We start from the raw sequence: 20,167 nt of genomic DNA, 5'->3' as shown, positions 1-20,167 counted from the left end.
CTGATAGACACCATAACCTTGATCAAAAATGCTAATTAAACCTAGATTTAATAATAAGGTTGTTATTATTTAACGTCCAACTGTCTGCCTCAATATTTGCGTACCAAACACAAAAAACAATTAATTTGATTTCTCTTGTAGTAAATTTGCTTTGACATTATTGCTGCAAATGAACACACATTACAGAAGAGCATTTAGTGATTAAATTCTACAGGATGAAATAGTATTTACCTCCCAACATGGCTCAATGTAAGTACGATTTGGAGGTGCTGGTATTGGACTGGGGTGTTCAAAGTTAAAAATCACACAACAGTTTAGAAAATAACCTGGTGTTGTGTGATTTTTAACAATGCAACTACAGTGGATTCGGAACGGCAGAGGTTGTGATTGGATGAACAAAGTATCTGGTGTGACTGACCTGGAACCGTAACGTCTGTGATTGGGTGGATGTGGCTAGCGTTCTGATTGGATTGGTTAATTATAGCCACAGCTGTGTTTGCGATTGGCTGGAATAGACAAACTCTGTGATTGGCTGAAGAAGGCGCGGGCCGCGACATTTGTGAATGACGGTACAGAGGGGGACTTGGGAGAAGCGAGATTCAGCTCAAGGACGGAACAAGTGAGTATGTGTTCGGGAATTCACGTCAACCAGCAAATATTGTGTTTTACCGGCACCAAAGTAAAGAGTCTGAGAAGTCTCTAACCGGCTGTATCCACAGCGCTGATTGATCTATTTATTTATGTATTTAGCAGTCGATGAGTTCATGGTTACTGAGCATTCCTGTGCTTAACTGCTGTCAATTTATTGTGGCTCTGGCCTTTCAAGATATGTTTGGTGGCTCAGTGGATGGTAGACCATCCTCATGTCAGTAGGTAAAGGGTACAACTTCTATTCTGAGCTCGAACTCAGAGCCGTATTGAGGCAGGTCTTCCACCCTTGCTATTCCTTGAATGTTCTTGATCCACCAATATATCACTAAAACAGACTATCTGGTTATAATCATAGTGCTGTTTTTGAGAATGTTGCTCCTTACATACAGATGCGTCGCCATATTCTACATGTTGCAACAAGCACTACTGGATATTTTCAGATTTTTGTTTTTATTTCAGATTTTCTACCTCTGCATTTGTTTTAACCTATGACCTAAAAAGGACAGTCAATTCAGGACTGAGGGTGTTGTACTTAAAGGCAAGCATTTGAAATTATATTGTAGTACAGATTGAAATTGGCAGCTATGATATTGTCACTATCACAGAGATATGGCTCCAATGGGATCAGGGCTGAGAACTATAAATATCCAAGGGTACATGTCTAATTTAAAGGATAGGCAGGTGGGCCAAAAGGTCAGGATTGTCTTGTTAGTAAGAAATTAAATTAAATTGATAGCAAGAAGGGATGTAGAGCCAGAAGGAGTAACATCTATGTGAGTACAGTTGAGGAACTAACACGAGTCAGAATGTGGAGAAAAAAATAAATCAGGAGATAGTAAAGGTATATAAGAAATGTTTACAATAATCATGGGAGACTTCAATATACAAGTGGACTGGGAAAATCTGGTTGGTAGAGATCTCAAGAAAAGGAATTTGTGGAATTTATACAAGATTAGGGTGGCATGGTGGCTCAGTGGTTAGCACTGCTGCCTCCCAGCACCAGGGTCCCAGGTTCTATTCCAGCCTTGGGTGACTGTGCAAACTCCACACAGACATTCTCCCTGTGTCTGCGTGGGTTTCCTCTGGGTGGTCCAGTTTCCTCCCACAGTCCAAAGATGTGCAGGTCGGGTGAATTGGCCATGCTAAATTGCCCATGGTGTTAGGTGCATTAGTCAGAGGGAAATGAGTCGGGTTACTCTTCGGAGGGTCGGTGTGGACTTGTTGGGCCAAAGGGCCTGTTTCCATACTGTAGGGAATCTAATCTAAGATGGTTTTCTGGAGCAGTTTGTGATACGGCCCACTAGCATATAGACTGTCCTGGATTTGGTGACATGTCATGAGGCAGACCTGATTAGGGAACTTAAATGAAGGAACCTCCTGGAGCCAGTGACCATATTTTGGTAGGAGTCATCTGCATTATGAGATGGAGAAGCTGGAATCCAACGCAATGGTAAAGGTAGCTACAAATACATCAGTGAGGACCTCACCAGATTGGAAGTGTAGTCTAGCAGAGAAGGTGGTTAAGCAGCAATGACAGTTTTCTGGAAGCACAACAGAAATTTGTACCAAGGCACAAGAAACACACTAAGTGGAGGATGATGCAACCATGGCTGACAAGGGAAGTCAGGGGCAGTATAAAAGCAAACAATAAATATACAATCTGGTGAAGATTACTGGAAGCCAGAGGATTGGGAAGCCTTTTAAGCAACCATCAAGTGAAAAGCAATAAAAGGGGAGAATATAAGTAAGCTAGCTAGTAATATAAAGTTTGTTTTTAGATGTCTGAAAAACATTGGGCCACTGGAAAATGAGGCTGGTGAAGTAGTAATAGGGACCAAAGAAATGGCAGAGGAACTGAATAGATATTTTCCATCAGTTTTGACAGTGAAGACACTAGCAACATACCAGAACTTCAAGAGAATCAGGAAACAGAAGTGAGTGTAATGGCCATCACTAAGGAGAAGGTGCTGGGATAGAGGAAGGGTCTAAAGGTGGATAAATCACCTGGACTGGTTAGACAACACGGCAAGGTTCTGAAGGAGATAGCTGAAGTGATTGTAGAGGCATTGGTAGTGATCTTTCAGGAATCACTGGAGTCAGGAACAGTCCCAGAATACTGGAGCATGGCTAATGTAATACACTTGTTTAAGAAGAGGAGCAGGAAAATCAATGTTTCAGGCAAAAGCCCTTCATCAGGAATAGTGACAGGGTGCCTGCAAAGTGGAGAGATAAATGAGGGCAGAGGAGATGACCTGAGGGTTGCAGTGAGAGAGAGAGAGACTCACTGAGATTCTTGTAAGCTTCCAAATAATTTCTATAATGTGGTGACTAGAACTGAATGCAATACTCCAGGTGTGGCCTTACCAGTGTCTCAAACAGCTGAAGCATGACCTTGTGGCTCCAAAACTCAATTTCCCCTGCCAATAAACGCCAACACACCATATGCCGCCTCAACAACCCTATCAACCTGGGTGACAACTTTCAGGGATTAATGCACTGGACACTGAGATGTCTCTGTTCATCAACACTGCCAAGAATTTTACCATTAGTCCTCTACTCTGCATTCCTTTTTTTTTCTGAGGTGAACTACCTCACACTTTTCAGCATTAAACTCCATTGCCACTTCTCCGCCCAGCTCTGCAACTTATCTATGTCCCTCTGTAACCCATAATATCCTTCGCGACTTTCTACAACTTTGCCTACCTTAGTGTCATCTGTAAATTTACTAACCCATCCTTCTAAGCCCATATCCAGATAATTTATAAAAACGACAAACAGCAGTGGCCCCAGAACAGACATTTGCGGCACACCACTGGTAACTGAGCTCCAGGATGAACATTTCCATTAACCACCACCTCTGTCTTCTTTCAGCAAGCCAATTCTGATCCAATTCGCTAAATCACCTTCAATCCTGAAACTCTGTATTTTGTGTAATAGCCTACCTTGTGGAACATTATCAGACTCCTCACTGAGGTTCATATATACCACATCAACCACTTTACCTTCATCCACCTGTTTTGTCACCTTCTTGAAGAACACAATAAGGTTAGTTAGGCACGATCTACTGTTCACAAAACCCTGTTGACTGTCTAATCAAATTATTCCTTTCCAGATGATTATAAATCCTATTTCTTATAACCTTTTCCAACACCTTACCCACAACCAAAGTAAGGCTCACTGACCTATAATTACTAGGGTTGTCTCATCTCTCCTTTTTAAAGGAACAACATTTGTTATCCTCCAGTCTTCTGACACTTCTTCTGTTGACAATGATTACATAAACATCAAAAGCTAAAGACTCTGCAATCTCCTCCCTGGCTTCCCAACGAATCTGAGGATAAATCCCATCTGGCCCAGGGGTCTTATCCATTTTCAGATCTTCCAAAATCGCCAAAACTCCTCATTGACAATCTCAATCTCATCTAATCTAGTAGCCTGTATTTTCGTATTCTCACTAACATTGCCCTTTTTCAATGTGAATACTGACAACACGTATTCATTAAGTGCTTTCCCTATATCCTCAGATTCCACACACAACTTTCCACTATGATCTTGGTCCTAATCTTACCCTAGTCATTCTCTTATTCCTAATATATCTACAGAAGGCCTTAGGGTTTCTTTTTGATCCTATTCGCCAACAACTTCTCATGTCCCCTCTTGGCTCTTCTTAGCCCTCCCAAAGATCTTTTCTGGCTAACTTGTAACTCTCAAGCCCCCTAACTGAGCCTTCACGCCTCATACTCACATAAGCCTTCTTTTTCCAACTCAACTTCTTTAGTAAACCATGGCTCCCTCTCTTGACAACTACCTCCCTGCCTGATGGGTCTCTCCTATTCAAGGAACCACAGTAGCTGTTCCTTGAATAAACTCCACATTTCAAGTGTGTCCATCCCCTGCAGTTTCCTTCCCCATCCTATGCATCCTACATCTTGCCTAATCACATCATAATTGCCTTTCCCCCAGTTATACCTCTTTCCCTGCGGCATATACCTATCCCTGCCCATTGCTATTGTAAACGTAACCGAATTATGGTCACTATAGCCAAAGAGCTCACCTACCTCCAAACCTAACACCTGGACGGATTCATTCCCCAGTACCAAATCCAATATGGCATCCCCCCTTGTTGGCCTGTCTACATACTGTGTCAGAAAACCCTCCCGCACACATTGACTGGAAATACTATAGTTCAAGTAGTTTAGATGGATCAGTTTCTGTTCAATGTTGGGGAAGTTAAAGTTCCCATAACAACTACCCTGTTACACTTGCTCCTATCAAGAATCATCTTTGCTATCCTTTCCAGGAATTCCTGGAACAATTCAGAAGCCAAAAGAAAACTCCTAAAAGGGTGACCTCTCCTTTCCTGTTTCTGACCTCAGCCCAAACTACCTCAGTGGATGAGTCCTTACATGTTATGTCAGCTGCTGTTTTACTACCATTGATTAACAAAGCATGCTCCACCCCCTTTACTATCTTCTCTGTTCTTCCTGAAACATCTAAATACCAGAATCTGCAACGATCATTCCTGTCCCTCCTCCAGCCATGTCTCTGAAGTGGCCACAACATTGAAATCTCAGATACCAACCTGTGCTGTGAGTTCACCCACTTTATTCCGGATGCTTCTGGCATTGAAGTACGCACATTTCAAACCAACACCCTGATTGCCATTGCCCTCTCACGACCTTGTAAACCTATCCCTGACCTCACTACCCTCAACCTCCCATACCCTGGAACTACAATTCAGGTTCCCATCCCCCTACAGCATTAGTTTAAAACCCTCTGAAGAGCATTAGTAAATTCCACCCTCAAGTATGTTGGTACCCAACTGGTTCAGGTGAAGACCATCCTTTTTGTTGAGGTTCCACCTTCCCCAGAAAGAGCTCCAATTATCCAAGAATCCAAAACCCTCTCTCCTACACCATCCTTACAGTCACATGTTGAGCTCCTCTCTCTCTCCCTGTTGTTTCACTAGCATGTGGCACAGGCAACAAACCAGAGATCATAACTCAGTTTGTTCTAGCTCTAAGCTTCCACCTTAACTCCCTGAATTTCTGCCTTAGATCCCCACCTTTCTTCCTACCTATGTCATTGGTACTTATATGGACGATGAGTTGGGGCTTCTCCCCCTCCCCCTCAAAGATCCCGAAAACACGATCAGGGACATCACGAGCCCTGGCACCTGGGAGGCAACACACCAATCGTCAGTCTCTCTTGTTCTCACAGAACCTCCTATCTGTCCCACTAACTATGGAGTCTCCAATGAATAAAACTCTGTTCCTCATCCCCCTTCCCCTCTGAGCAACAGGGAAAGACTCTGCGCCAGAGACCTGTGCCCTACTGATTACCCAAGTAAGTCCTCCTCCTCTGCCCCCCTCCCCCCAACAGTATACTTTTTGCTGAGGGGTATCACCATAGGAGATCCCTGCACTGCCTGCTTGTTCCCTTTTCCACCCCTGTTGGTAACCCAGCTGCCTCCCTGTTACTCTTCTCAATTACCCCCTCCACTTCCCTAATGATCTGAAGTTCATCCAGCTCTAGCTCCAACTCCACTTCCCTAACACAGTTCTCGAGGAGCTGGAGTTGGGTGCACTTGGCACAAATGAGGTCAGCAGGGACACCAGAGGTGACCCTTATCTCCCACATACTGCAGGAGAAACATTCAACTGCCCTAACCTCCATTTCCACTATCCTGAATTCCCAAATAGACCACTGAATATATGAAACACAAAAGAGAAACACTTGTCACCTTACCAACCAGCACACAGAACATCTTTCACCAGAGATTCTTAGGCAAAGGCCTCCCTGTTACAAACCTGTCAGCAATCTTCAAATTGATCAATGTAGAAAATCATAATTGTAACCATTTGTTTTAGAGGACTGAATGCCATTTTCTATAGTTTAAATGCCATATGGGCACCTTGGCAGCTCCTGTGAAAGGGGAAGTGGGGAAGTAGGGTGAGAAATGGCACAAGTCCAAGTAAGTAGAAGCGTACTTAGAATAGGATTAGAGGTGGGGGGGGAAGGTTGATTCAGGGTTTGTCAGGTGAAGAAACTAGTCTAGACAGGTTGGGGGGATGTAGTCCCAACCTGGGTATCGGTTTAGTGGTGGGATGGAAGGTGGATGTCCATTCTGGGACAGTGCTATGTGGTGGGATGTTGAGGTTTAGTGAGAGTGGAGTTAGATGTTCAATGGTTGAGAATTAAGCTAATTAGTTACCTTGGGGTTAGAATAGGCTTTTAACCTTTCCTGGGTAACTATAAAGCTTAAGTGAGTCAGAACCCTCCAAAGTCTCTGAATATAAGGATGTTTTCCAGAGTTTCAGGTGCAGGGGAATTGTCCATTTAGAATTTCCTATGTTATGGCAAATGCCTAAAAATCAGTTGTGTGTCAAGAAGTTTGCATGGTTCCAGCACACAACTCAGTCCAATTTCTCTAATGAATCTCTGGCTAAGGGAATGTCTGGGAGTAATAACTTATATTAACCATATGCATTGCATCTGCCTAACCTAATAACTTCACACTTCTGTTGAACCAGGCAGCCTGATTCTGCTGAGGGCATTGCCAGCAAATGACTGACTGTCACCTGCTGTATTGAGTTTAAGCAGGCACAGTGCATGTTCTTTTAGTTCACAAGGAACAGGGTGTGATGTATAATTTGTGCATATCGCTTCTAGTGCATGCAAGTATGCTAAATTGATTGTCAGTATAATTCTTTCACATCCAGGATTATCCGTGGTGGTGCTACTGAGTCGTTGTTATTGATGGACATTGAATTCTCCAACTTGAATATGTTCTGATCCCTTGCAGCCTTTGGCTATTTATCTTCAGCGTAGAGCCATTCAAATTCATCAACTTGATGCGAAGGTGTTGGGAAATGTTGAGTTTACAGCAAGAGGTTTCTTTGCCAATATTGACCTGCTGCCCTGAGATCCATAATTGGTTTTCAAAGCTGGACAAAAGCTGGAATACTGTCGATTTTTGGATATTCTAAAACAAAACAAAAAGTGCTGGCAATACTAAGCAGGTCAGGCTGCAACAGTGGAGAGGTCAGAACTAAAATTTGTCTGTTAGAAGGGTACCAGTAAGCGAGGAGGAATGTGGGCTAGATAAATGATAATGTTCAGGGTAAGTCAAGTTGGGTCTCAGAATTTGGAGACTGGGAGGTGAAGTTGTCAGGTTTGGCAGCAGTGGAGAAATGTCAAATGCTTGAAGATTTTGGGGTGTGGGAAGATGTAGATTGGGAAGAGATTTGGTGTCAGGGTAGTGGCGGATGAAGAATAGATCCATACAGTCTGGAAATAGACCCTTCACTCCAACTTGTCCAGGCTGACCAAGTTTTCCAAACTAAACCAGTCCCGTTGCCTGCGTTTGACCAATATCCCTCCAAACCTTTCCTATTCATGCACTTTTAAATGTTGTAACTGTATTTGCATCTACCATTTTCTCTGGCAGTTCATTACACGTATGAACCACACTCTGTGTGAAAATTGCCCTTCAGGCCCATTCCAAATCTTTCTCCCTAAAACTATGCCATGTAGTTTTGAACTCCCCCACCTTACAGAAAAGGCCTTTACTATTCACCTTATCTTTGCCACTCATGATTTTAATAGGTATTAGAAGGGAGGGGTAAAGAATAGGTTTTGGGAGGCAGAAGTTGTAGAATAGATGTTAGGATGAGAGGGTGGTTTCATGTCAGGGTCTTTGAGATATTGGTGGCCTCAGTGGGGTAAAATTGCGGAATGTATGGTGTCAGTTTAATAGTTATTTACGAGTTAGACTAAGTATTTAATTACAATTTTTGAGGAGATTTGTAGCTCAGGTTGGTAAGTATGTAAGTTAGCTCGCTGAGCTTGAAGGTTTGTTTTCAGATGTTGCATCACCAACTAGGTAACATCAGTGAGAATCTCTAGTGAAGTGCTAATGGTATGTTCTGCCTCTTTATTTATGATCTTGGTTCCTTAATGTGGGTGATGTCATTTCTGGTTCTCTTTTTCCAAAGGAAGGTAGGTAGGGTCTAAACCAATGTGCTTATTGATGGAGTTCTGGTTAGAATGCCATGCCTCTAAGAATTCCTGAACACCATCAAAGACACCAAGATAGAAAAGGACGAAATAATGGTCTCTTTTGACATTACAGCCCTTTTCATATCAATTAATGTCGCCCTGGCCAAAGAAACACTGGCATCACTACTAGGAAAACCAGGACCACAAACACCAGACAGCACCAATGTCATGAGCAAAGATAACATCCTCAAACTAGTGAACCTGTGCCTCACTACGCACTTCATATTCAATAAGAAAACCTACAAACAAATCGATGGAACATCCATAGGATCACCAATATCAGGGATCAGAGAAGCAGTAAAGCAGAGACTTGAACAAGCTGCCCTCCCATCTATCCAACCTAAACTTTGGGTCCACTATGTAGATGACATCTTTGTTGTCACAAAACCGAACAAATCAGAGGAAACATACAACACCACCAACAATATACTGACGGGCATAAAATTCACAAAAGAGGAAGAGAATGACAACAGACTCACGTTCCCAGATGTGACAGTTTAACATATACTTAACAGAGAGCTTCAAATTAGCATCAACAAAAAAACAATACACATGGACCAAATACTTGACTTCAGAAGCAATAATCCCAACACCCATAAACTGAGCTGCATGAAGACATTATTTCAATGAACTACATCACACTGCAGCACCCACGAACTACATAAAGAAGGAAAACGTACCCAATAAACACAGTCCGCCATTTCCTTAGAAACAAACCCAAACAAGCAGACACAACGCAACCAAAAACTATACCACATTACCTTACATCAAAGACATATCAGAAATGACTTCCAGACTACTCAGACCCCTTGGCATAATGGTAGCTCACAAACCTGCCAGCACACTTAAACAATGACTAATGAACCTAAAGGAACCATTGGATACCACCAGCAAAACTAACATAATTTACAAGATACCATGAAAGAACTGTAACAAACGCTACCTCGGACAAACCTAGCAGGAAACTTGCCACCAGCATACATGAACACCAACTAGCCACCAAAAAACACGACCCACTATCACTATTTTCTATACATGCAAACAGACAAAGATGGACACCACTTTGACTAAAACAACACATACATCTTAGGACAGGTGAAACAAAGGCACGCACAAGAATTCTTAGAGGCTTTGCATTCTAACCAGAACTCCATCAATAAGCACATCGACTTAGACCCTATTTATGTTATGTTGGAAAAAAAAATGAAATAACATCACCCACCTTAAATCAAGACCTATAAATAGAGAGGCAGGACATACCACCAGTGCTTCATCAGAGACTCTCACTGATGTTACATAATATGGTGACAAAACGTCTGAAAGCAAACCTTCATGCTCAGCGAGGTAACTTACTTACTTAAGTATTTAATTATATACTTTTCCCAAGTAACATAATTAACTGCAGAATTACTTAGTTCCGCATTCTCTGATTTTAAACAGATATTTTTGGAGGGTTCCAGGTTTAAGGGAATTGCCCAACAGAATATTCAATTTCCTGGAAAATTCCCTTGGATTCAGCTCCAATGAGGATTCTGCCTGGTCTTCGTGCACAATTCCTATTTATGTTGCAGAAGTGACTGCCAGGCCTTCGGAAAATTTGACCCAGATCTGAAAGCTCCTTAAACAAATTCAATAATTTGGTCAGATATAAGCTGCTCTTACTGACCCAGTCCTGACTTTGATGAATGAGTCTCTATTCTTCTAGATTTCTTATGTCTTCCATCATTAATGTTTCCAGCACATACCTCCCCCCACCCCAGCCTCCCATATTAAGGCCAGGTTCACAAGTAATTTGAGGTTGCATTCCTTCAACATGGTTTAACTACAATGCACTCAATTCTTATGTTCTGTTTCATTAATATGTTGCCTGATTGCAATGCATTTTTAAAATATATTTGAAAGACTTTGTGATCTCAACCAATTCCGCCAGCATCCTTTGGATATTCTGATTATAAGTTAACAGAGGCTTTCACAAACATAACGAGCAATCTGAGTCTGTTGTCTCTGCCTTTTTATAAAGGTTCAAGCTTGACTGGATAAAATCATGCTATTGGAAAATGAGAAGTTGCTTGCAACATTGTTGGTTGTTCCTTGAGTCCCATGAGCAACCATGTACTTCTCTGCTTCTTTGACCTACTCTTGCACACCATCCCAACTGTTAAATTTTGTCTGTCTCCAATGCTGAAAACCTGTCGGATACCTTGGGCTCCATTGATTTCTATTTCTTTCTACTTTCTTTGCCTGACGCATTGACTACAGCCTATCTATTATTGCTTGCTAGTCTGCCTCTCACATGTAGGTGAAGACAACCTCATGGAACATCCCTTTTAGACACTTTTTCTTGGTTGTGTACAGTGTTCTGTGGAGCTAGTTAGTTATTTAGTCCAAAAAATGTATTTCCTGAGGGAGTCAATTACTTGGCACTAGAAGGCATATCCCGTTGGATTCTTTGCAGATCCAAGATGACCCACATCCTGTGTGTCACACATTCAGTAAGCTTAACATCCACATTGACATCTTGATTCCAGTCAGTTTTAAAAGTCTCAATTTTTTTTCTTCTAGACTTACCTTGATATAAAATAATTACTTCCTACTGTCAAAAGCTCACTCCAAGTCTCTAAATATAATACATTTTAACTTTGTTTTAAAGTTAATTATGTGCAGTATAACCTTTCAAGGTCAGTCCTGAAGGGAGAAATCTGAACTTTACACAAAAGGCAAATCCAGTTTCTACTTCATTCTGGATTAGTGGTACTGGAAGAGCACAGCAGTTCGGACAGCATCCGAGGACCAGTAAAATCGACGTTTCAGGCAAAAGCCCTTCATCAGGAATAAAGGCAGGGAGCCTGAAGGGTGGAGAGATGAGCTAGAGGAGGGTGGGAGTGGGGAGAAAATAGCATAGAGTACAATAGGTGAGTGGGGGAGGGGATGAAGGTGATAGGTCAGGGAGGAGGGTGGAGTGGATAGGTGGAAAAGAAGATAGGCAGGTAGGACAAGTCATGGGGACAGTGCTGAGCTGGAAGTTTGGAACTAGGGTGAGGTGGGGGAAGGGGATACGAGGAAACTGTTGAAGTCCACATTGATGCTCTGGGGTTGATGTGTTCCGAGGTGGAAGATGAGGCGTTCTTCCTCCAGGCGTCTGGTGGTGAGGGAGGGCGGTGAAGAAGGCCCAGGACCTCCATATCTTCAGCAGAGTGGGAGGGGGAGTTGAAATGTTGAGCCACAGGGCGGTGTGGTTGATTGGTGTGGGTGTCCCGGAGATGTTCCCTAAAGTGCTCTGCTAGGAGGCGTCCAGTCTCCCCAATGTAGAGGAGACCGCATTGGGAGCAACGGATACAATAAATGATATTGGTGGATGTGCAGGTAAAACTTTGGATGTGGAAGGCTCTTTTAGGGCCTTGGATAGAGGTGAGGGAGGAGGTGTGGGCGCAGGTTTTACAGTTCCTGCAGTGGCAGGGGAAGATGCCAGGATGGGAGGCTCAGTTGGAGGGGGGCGTAAACCTGACCCGGTAGTCACGGAGAGAACGGTCTTTGCAGAAGGTGAAAAGGGGTGGGGAAGGAAATATATCCCTGGTGGTGGGGTCTTTTTGGAGGTGGTGGAAATGTCGGTGGATGATTTGGTTTATGCGAAGGTTGGTAGGGTGCAAAGTGAGCACCAGGGGTGTTCTGTCCTTATTACGGTTGGAGGGGTGGGGTCTGAGGGTGGAGGTGCGGGATGTGGATGAGACCCAGTTTCTACTTCAGCTGTATACAGTGACTCTGAAGGTCATCTCAATTGCAATGAAAATCTAAGCAATTAAGGTTTGTTTGTGGGGGCAGAGTTCTCGTCAATGAAGTTAACTGGGTTCCTCCTCACTCATTACATGGGCTTAATCATGAAGAAGGCATTTTATAGAAGCAAACTGTTAAAATGAGAGTATGGAAACTAATTAAACAAAACAGTAGTCAGGAATAGATTTGCAAAATTTTCATTGAGATAAAATGTACTTTTCTGAGCAAGTAACATATATTCTTCAGTAAACAAATCAAATCCAACCTCTGCAGGAATTAGGTATTACACAAAGATATGCTATCTGCCCTTGTGATGCATGGCCAGACAAAACAATCTCATTTCTGCTTGGGAGATCCTGGAGTTTGGAGCTGTCCCTGGTGCTGTTGCGATTTTGCTTTGCATCGTTAGCCTTTTTAAATTATGCTGGGAACAGCTAGAGGGTGATTTTCCTTATTGCCCATGCCAAAGGTTTTTCTGTAGTTCAGCTGGAGGCATGGACAGTAAATGGCAGATGGAGTCTAATCCAGACAAATATGATGTGATGCATTTTGGAAGATCAAGTACAAGCGGAAATCATACAGTGAATGGTAGAGCCCTGAGGAGTATCGATATGCTGAGGGATCCAGGTTTGCAGGTCCACGGATTATTGAAGGTGGCAGCACAGGTAGTAGCAAAAAAAGAGCTATGGCACGCTTGCCTTCATTGCAAGGAGCATTGAGTTTAAGGATCGGCAAGTTATGCTGCAGCTGTATAAAACTTTAGTTAGGCCACACTTGGGATATTGCTTCCAGTTCTGGTCACCACACCACCAGAAAGATGTACTTGCTTTTGGAGGGGGTACATAAAAGATTTTAACTGGTATGGGGAATTTTAGCTATGAAGAAAAGTTGGATAGTCTGGGTTCATTTTCACTGGAATGCAGGAGATTGAGACGCGACCTGATTGAAGTTTATAAGATTGTGAATGGGTTGGAAAGAGTGGATAGTATGAAGCCTATTCCCAAAGTGAAAGGGTCAGCTACTAGGGGACACAGGTTCAAGGGTGTGCAGGGGGTGGGAGTGGAGTTTAAAAGAGATGTACAAGGCAAACGTTTCACAAAAGGGTGGTGAGAGCCCAGAAAACGCTGTCAGGAGGATGGTGGAAGCAGACACAATAGCTGCATTCAAGAAGCACCTGGACGAATACACGAATAGGAAGGGATTAGAGGGATATAAGTAAGTGAGGACGGTTTTAGAATTGAAGGGCAAAATGTGTTGGCTCAGACTTGGAAGGCCAAAGGGCCTGTTCCTGTGCTCTATTGTTCTTTGAGAACAGCTTCAGTTTCCCCAAAATGTCCTTGTAAGTGGTGCCAAGTGGATAGGATAAGGGTCTGGAGGACTGGGGTACTAGATGGGTAGGGGGTGGATGCCAGATAACTATAGGATAGCTGTCAGCTAATTAGGATTCCAACTGGATAGGATGGAGAGTGCCAGGTGGATAGGATGCCAAATGAATTGGACACCAGGATGGATGTTAGGAAGGGGGCCAGGCAAGTGATGCAGTGTTTTGATTAAGTCAGGGTTGGTAGTAAAAATCCAGTCTACTGAGGCTCGGGAAAGTTGGGTCTGGCTACAGGAGGCGTGTTGGACTGGGCCATGGTCAAGCCCAATCTGGTGTATGGGTGTCAGGTTGTGTCAAGTGGGAGCATCAGGGATCAGGTTGGGTCAACAGATGGAGTGCATGTATGTCTGTCTGTCTGTCCATCCCACAAGTTTAAAGGAATGTGAGTTTGTCAGAATCTGGGAGTTTGTAATGGATAAGATGTAGATGTATGTGTGCTAAGTGTGGGGTCTCTTGAATAAATACTCAAGAATTGGAGTGTGTATTTAATAGTCTAAGCTTTTCTGAGTAACTAGTTATTTAACTTCATCAAAACCATCTGAATTTTCCAAATTAAATGGAGACTTCATTATAATTTCCTGGCAATTCCTTTAGAATGCGCCACAATGGAAATTCCACAGGGACCTCACGTGCACCTCCCATCTATGCGGGAATAAGGAGTGTCTGGCCATTGGAAAATTCAGCCAGTATGTTAGGGCAATAACTGAGACATGGCTGAAAGGAGGGATGAGAGAGGGAGAAAGGCAAGAGTTCCTATTAATTGGGATATAGAATACAAAAGTGGAAAGGTGATGATGAACTTCTATAAGATACCTATTAGATCTCAGTTGGAGTGTTGTATATATTTGAGTGCCACAATTTGGGAAGGATGTGAGCACATTGGTTATAGGTATGAAAAACTTCAGTTATGAGGGTAGATTGAGACAGTGATACAGTCAAACTATTGTTTTGTGTGCTAACCAGGCAAATCATACCTAACATAAATACATCAGGGTAATAGGCAGAATGGAGAAAAGATGCAGAGAAAGATCAATTCTAATATGAGAGGTCTGTTCATAAGTCTGATAACAGCAGGGAAGAAGCTGTTCTTGAACCTGTTGGTAAGTGTTTTCAAACTTATGTATCTTCTGTCCAACGCAAGAGAGTATAACTGGGGTAGGAGGGGTCTTTGATTAATTTAACTGCTTTCATGAGGCAACTTGACTGGACATGTCAGCATGGTGCCAATGTTGTGAATGGTTACTGCTTACAGCTAGCCAGTATTGCTTAAGGTTAGCTTGCACTGCTTAGAGTAGAGATGCAATGTGATGTGTGGCCACTCTGATGGAGTTGACTCCTTGTCACCAAGCCATTATTTGCTGTAACAGATTACTGTGTCTTTGTATAAGTAATAGTTGATACTTCATCAGTGTTTAGGCTGTTAGAGAAGTAATTCTTGCTCTGCAGGTTTTTCGTTTGTAATTTGCTATCATACGGTTAAAATATTTTGTAATACAACAAGTGGAATTCAAAATTTGGGTCAATTTGTGCCTTGATGGATCTAGGACAGCAAACAATGGATATGAGAAAATGCTTAGTTAGGAAGATTTCTGCAGATTTTGTACTGTAATTGTTAATGGGAGTTGTTTAATATATAATTCTGTCACATAGTTTCCTGACAGAATTGGCTAGTATGCCTGGCTGGGGTGGTAGATTGAATGGGTCAGCACAATATTTTTTTCACCTCTGGGACACTGATTTGAATCCAGTAGGCCATTGGTGGAAAGTTTTCTATTTTTCTTCAGCTTTTAGGATCTGAAGTTCAAGGATTTTTGTGCAGTCCTGATTCAGTCACTCTAGATCTGAGCCTGCAACCCATTTAAAATAGGTAGTAATAGTTGGTGGATGATGATGATGGGAGGGACTGCCACTCTGCATCTGATTTGTAGATTTATTTCACACACCGAGGACCTTTTGTCAAAAATTGTAGGGTTTCCCTGTACTGGCATCCTTCATTTGATAAGTATATTTGCTGTTCTGTTCTGAAGAGACTAGCAGAGGAAAAAGAGAAACAACAGATTTTTAGGCTCCAATATTTTTGCAACGTTCCCTTTGACATTACACTTTAAAAAAAATGCTTCAATTAGGAAGGTTTGACATGAATTGATATTTGGGAAAGATTTTCAGACTGTAAAATAAATAGGGGAGTTTGTATGGCACATGTAGCACTTGAACAGTTTGTGGATCTTTGGAATTCTCGATCCTTGATGACTGCGGGTATTCCATTGAGTATCATCAACCTGAGATAACAAGAGTTTTTAGGACAGTAAGAGAATTGATGAATAAGGAAGTGAGATGGGAAAATAGAACTGATATAGAAGTTCAGTCCAGATCTTAGAGAATGGTTGAACAGCCTTGAGGGACTGTCTGGCTCACTCCTACTCCTATTATATTCTTGTGAAGAAAACTGTACCAATTTTTTTCATTTTAATTCTCAAAATATGTAAGGAATGAAGGCTTGTTCTGAAACTTGTAATATATTTTTAATATCAATGTTTGCTCCTTGTCTTGCCTGAAATTTGCTGAGGTACAGTTTCACAGAAGTTGGCAACCCCTTAGAACTTTATGTAAAAGACTGTTCAAAGGCATGAACCTTGCCAGTTATTGGGCTACTTGATTTTTTAAATATAATAATGGAAGTGGCAACTGGAAGTCCAATCCTCATGTAATACAATAGGAATTCCAGAGAAAACCCCACAAAAACTGCGAATGCCATAAATCAGAAACAAAAACAGAAGTTGCTGGAAAAGCTCAACAGGTCTGTTAGCATCGATTGCCAGTTAGCAGACGACATTCAGCAGGCTTCTGCAGTGTTCTGAGGAATGGTCACTGGACCTGAAACGTTAACATTGATTTCTCTTCACAGATGCTGCCAGACCTGCTGAGGTTTTTCAGCAACTTCTGTTTCTGTGCCAAGAAAAAAAACTTTGATAGTGGGGGCATTGGACTGAATTTTTTCCTATTTTGGGCTTTCTTCAACTGGGATTCATAGCATTCAGTATGTTGCAGCCCACAGTGACTTTTCTCTATCAATGTCTTGCTAATCATACAATTAATTATCCAACCAGTCTCTCTGGTGCTCTCCATGTGGGATCAGGCAGCAAGTAGCCTGAAGCATTCCCTGCTGCCAGGATCTTGTGATGTTTATACCTGCTGATGTCACATTAGTGCAAGCTACACATTAGTTCTGATGCTGCAAACTAGAACTTCTCTGCACATTGAGGTCCTGGAATGTAATCATAAGATATAGGAGAAGAATTAGGCCATTTAGCGCACCTGGTCTATTCCACCATGTTTCTCAACTCTATTGTCCTCCTCCTTCTCCTCCCTGTAACCTTGATCCCCTTACTAATCAAGAACCTATCTAACTTTGTCTTAAAGGCACTCTGATTTGGCCTGTACAGCCTTCTGTGACAAAGAGTTGCACAGATTCAACGCCCCATGGCTGAAAAGAATTCCTCCTCATCTCAGTACTAAAGGGTCATCATTATCACACTCCGGCTGTGCCCTCCATATATAGTCTCTCATATTAGTAGAAATGTCTTCTCCACATCCACTTGATCCAGGCCTCTCTGTATTCTGTAAGTTTCACTGACATCTTCCTCATCCTTCTAAATTCCATCGAGGACAAACCCAGAGTCCTCAACCGCTCTTCACATGACAAGCCCTTCATAGAGTCATACAGAATGGGAACTGACCCTTTGGACCAACCAGTCCATGCCGAGTGTAAGCCCAAACTAAACTCGTCCCACCTACCTGCTGCTGGCCCATATCCCTCCAAACTGTCCTATTCATATAATAATCTAAGTGTCTTTTAAGTGTTGTAACTGTGCCCGCATCCACCACTTTCTCAGGAACTCATTCTGCACATGAGCAGCTATCTGTGTAAAACGTTTGCCCCTCATTTTTTAAATCTATCTCCTCTCACCTTAAAAATACCCTTTCTCCCCCCCCAAGTCTTGAAACCCCCATACAAGGGAAAAGATACCTATGATTAACCCTATCTGTACCTCTCAGGATTTTAATAACCTTTATAACGTCATCTGTCAACCTCCCTGGGTTTATTCTTGTGAATCTCCTCCAAGGCCAGCACATCCCTCCTTAGATATGTGGCCCACAACTGCTCATCATATTCTGAATATGTTCTAATCAGAGCATTATACACACTCAGCAGTACATTCCTGATCTTGTATTCCAGCCTTCTTGAAATGAATGCTAACTTCAACCTGCCAGTTGAATCTATGTGTTAACCGTAAGAGAATCCTTAACAAGGACACGCAAGTTGTTATGTGCTTCAGGTACCTGAACCCTTTTCCAATTTAGAAAATCCTATAACCTCATACTTTTTCATATTGTATTCAGTCTGCCACGTCTTTGCCCACTCTCTTAGCCTGTCCATCTTTTCCGCAGGCTCCCCACTTCTTCAACACTAATTGTCCCTCCATCTATCCTTGTATCATCTGCAAACTTAGCAACAATGCCTTCAGTTGCATTTTCCAAATCATTAATGTATGTTATCGCCAAGGAAATAGTTGAGAAAAGGAAGTTAGCTGTTTGGTTTGCGGTGTGTGCTAGTAGAAAAGAGGGCAGTGCTGTAGCTTGTTGACTGACAAAGGAGAGCTATCACCTGGCTCAACCAGCCTGTATTGAGATAATTGCAATGTGGGTCGCTACAGTGTCTGGGATGAAACACCTTCTTCCTTAACTGCTGAAAAATGTTAGTTATTTTCTGCACTCTGCAAGAGTAAGTGTCACCATCTTTTCTCTTCCAGCTTACACTTGCGGGGTCATCAGTCACTCTCTCATTCCAACACTGCAGCTGTTCATCACAAAGGCTCAAGCACTACAACTCTTGCGATTGCACGCATGTATCCATTCAATGGTTCCCACCCATCTCTTCCTCCCAAACCACTAAGCCCTCCAGCCCCCTCCACATCCTACTCACTTATTAGGGACATCATACCACCATCCCTGCTTGTGCATCGCCATTAACTCCTTTTCTATCAAATTAAGTTTCTCCTTTTGTCCCTTTGCTGGAAAAATTGACCCACCTCCCAGACTGATGATTCCACTACACCTTAATTGACTTGTCTGTTATGCCTGAACTGATTGCACTTGATCTGTGGGACTGACCATGGCTAACTCCTGATCTGGAATTAGATAAGCACTTGACTGACTGTGGTCCCCTTGATGCCATTAGGGCGGTCTCCTTTGACTTTTGGACGTAGCCATGTCTGCCATAGTTGAAGCCACACAGTGTAAGTTGCTGCGCATGTTATTGGTGTGACATTGACATAGGATGGTGCTAGGCAACAACAAGCCCACCCCCTTGATTGTCTGAAATATGATAGGTTGCTTTTCCCTCTACACTAAAATGCAATGCAAGCCACAAAAGCTGGCAGCCAGCTACAAAGTGTGAAGTTAGTGAGCGCTTTAAAAGATGCACGTGTGCCCTTGTTCACAAAGTGACCTGAAGTATGCATGTCATAGGTGTTTCTGGTCCAAAGTGAAGTCTTGTAGGGATGAAGGCAGTGTGTGAGTTGGTCTGACAGTGGACATGATAATGCAGTGACAGTCCCTGACCTGCCAATCCTGACTTGCATGGATGAAATGTGGAGGAGGACATGGAGCGTGAAGGGAAGTTGTGATGAGCAAATGTTTGGATTAAGGCCCAAAGAGACAAGCAGTTAACAATTGGTTATTGTTCTGAATTTCAAGTGAGGAACTGGTGCTGTCTGGGTTTGTTTTTGGGAAAGGAGGGGCTGCATGATTGAGCTATTGATGGGATGTGAATGTGTGGCAGTAAACTGATTAGTGAGATTCTCATTTTATCATTTAAACTTCCAGGGGGAAATTGGGGAAAATGATTCTTAATTAGACATTCTTATTTATCATCTTTGCTGTTTTTTTCAACTTTGTTGCCATTGTCTATGCCACTCAAAGGAGCAGAAAATTCTGCCATTTTTGTCTTGTAATCTTTCTTTTTTAGCTCAGTAGTTTTAGAACAATCCCATTGCCATACAAGCAAAGAAGGTTGGTGATTTCATGTGAGTATTACTTCCGGTGGACACGGGAAGGCATCAGCTATTGGAGTTTTATACTTTGTTTATCCAGGTCATAGAAAGATAAACAATTAGCATTGTCCTCATTGTTTATTATAAATTTTCAACTAGATTTTATCCCAGTTTAGTTTGGTGTTTTTTATGGGCATGATATAGGATGCAAAAATGTGTATGATATTTTGAGACAAAGCAGATTTTTTTT

General features: G+C 42.4%; 1 protein-coding gene across 1 annotated transcript in view; it reads left to right on the top strand.

Annotated features, from left to right (window-relative positions):
• Positions 1-552: 552 nt before the first annotated feature.
• Positions 553-20,167, top strand: part of fancl (FA complementation group L) — an 87,361-nt gene continuing 67,746 nt past the window's right edge. The window contains exon 1 of the mRNA XM_060831534.1: positions 553-619. The gene's annotated coding sequence lies outside the window, so the exon portion shown is untranslated. The remainder of the gene's footprint in view (positions 620-20,167) is intronic.

This window comes from Hemiscyllium ocellatum, chromosome 10 (assembly GCF_020745735.1).
Source record: "Hemiscyllium ocellatum isolate sHemOce1 chromosome 10, sHemOce1.pat.X.cur, whole genome shotgun sequence".
In the NCBI taxonomy this organism is placed as follows: domain Eukaryota; kingdom Metazoa; phylum Chordata; class Chondrichthyes; order Orectolobiformes; family Hemiscylliidae; genus Hemiscyllium; species Hemiscyllium ocellatum.
Note: the sequence above shows the minus strand (reverse complement) of the source record. Positions and strands in the feature narration are given on the sequence as shown.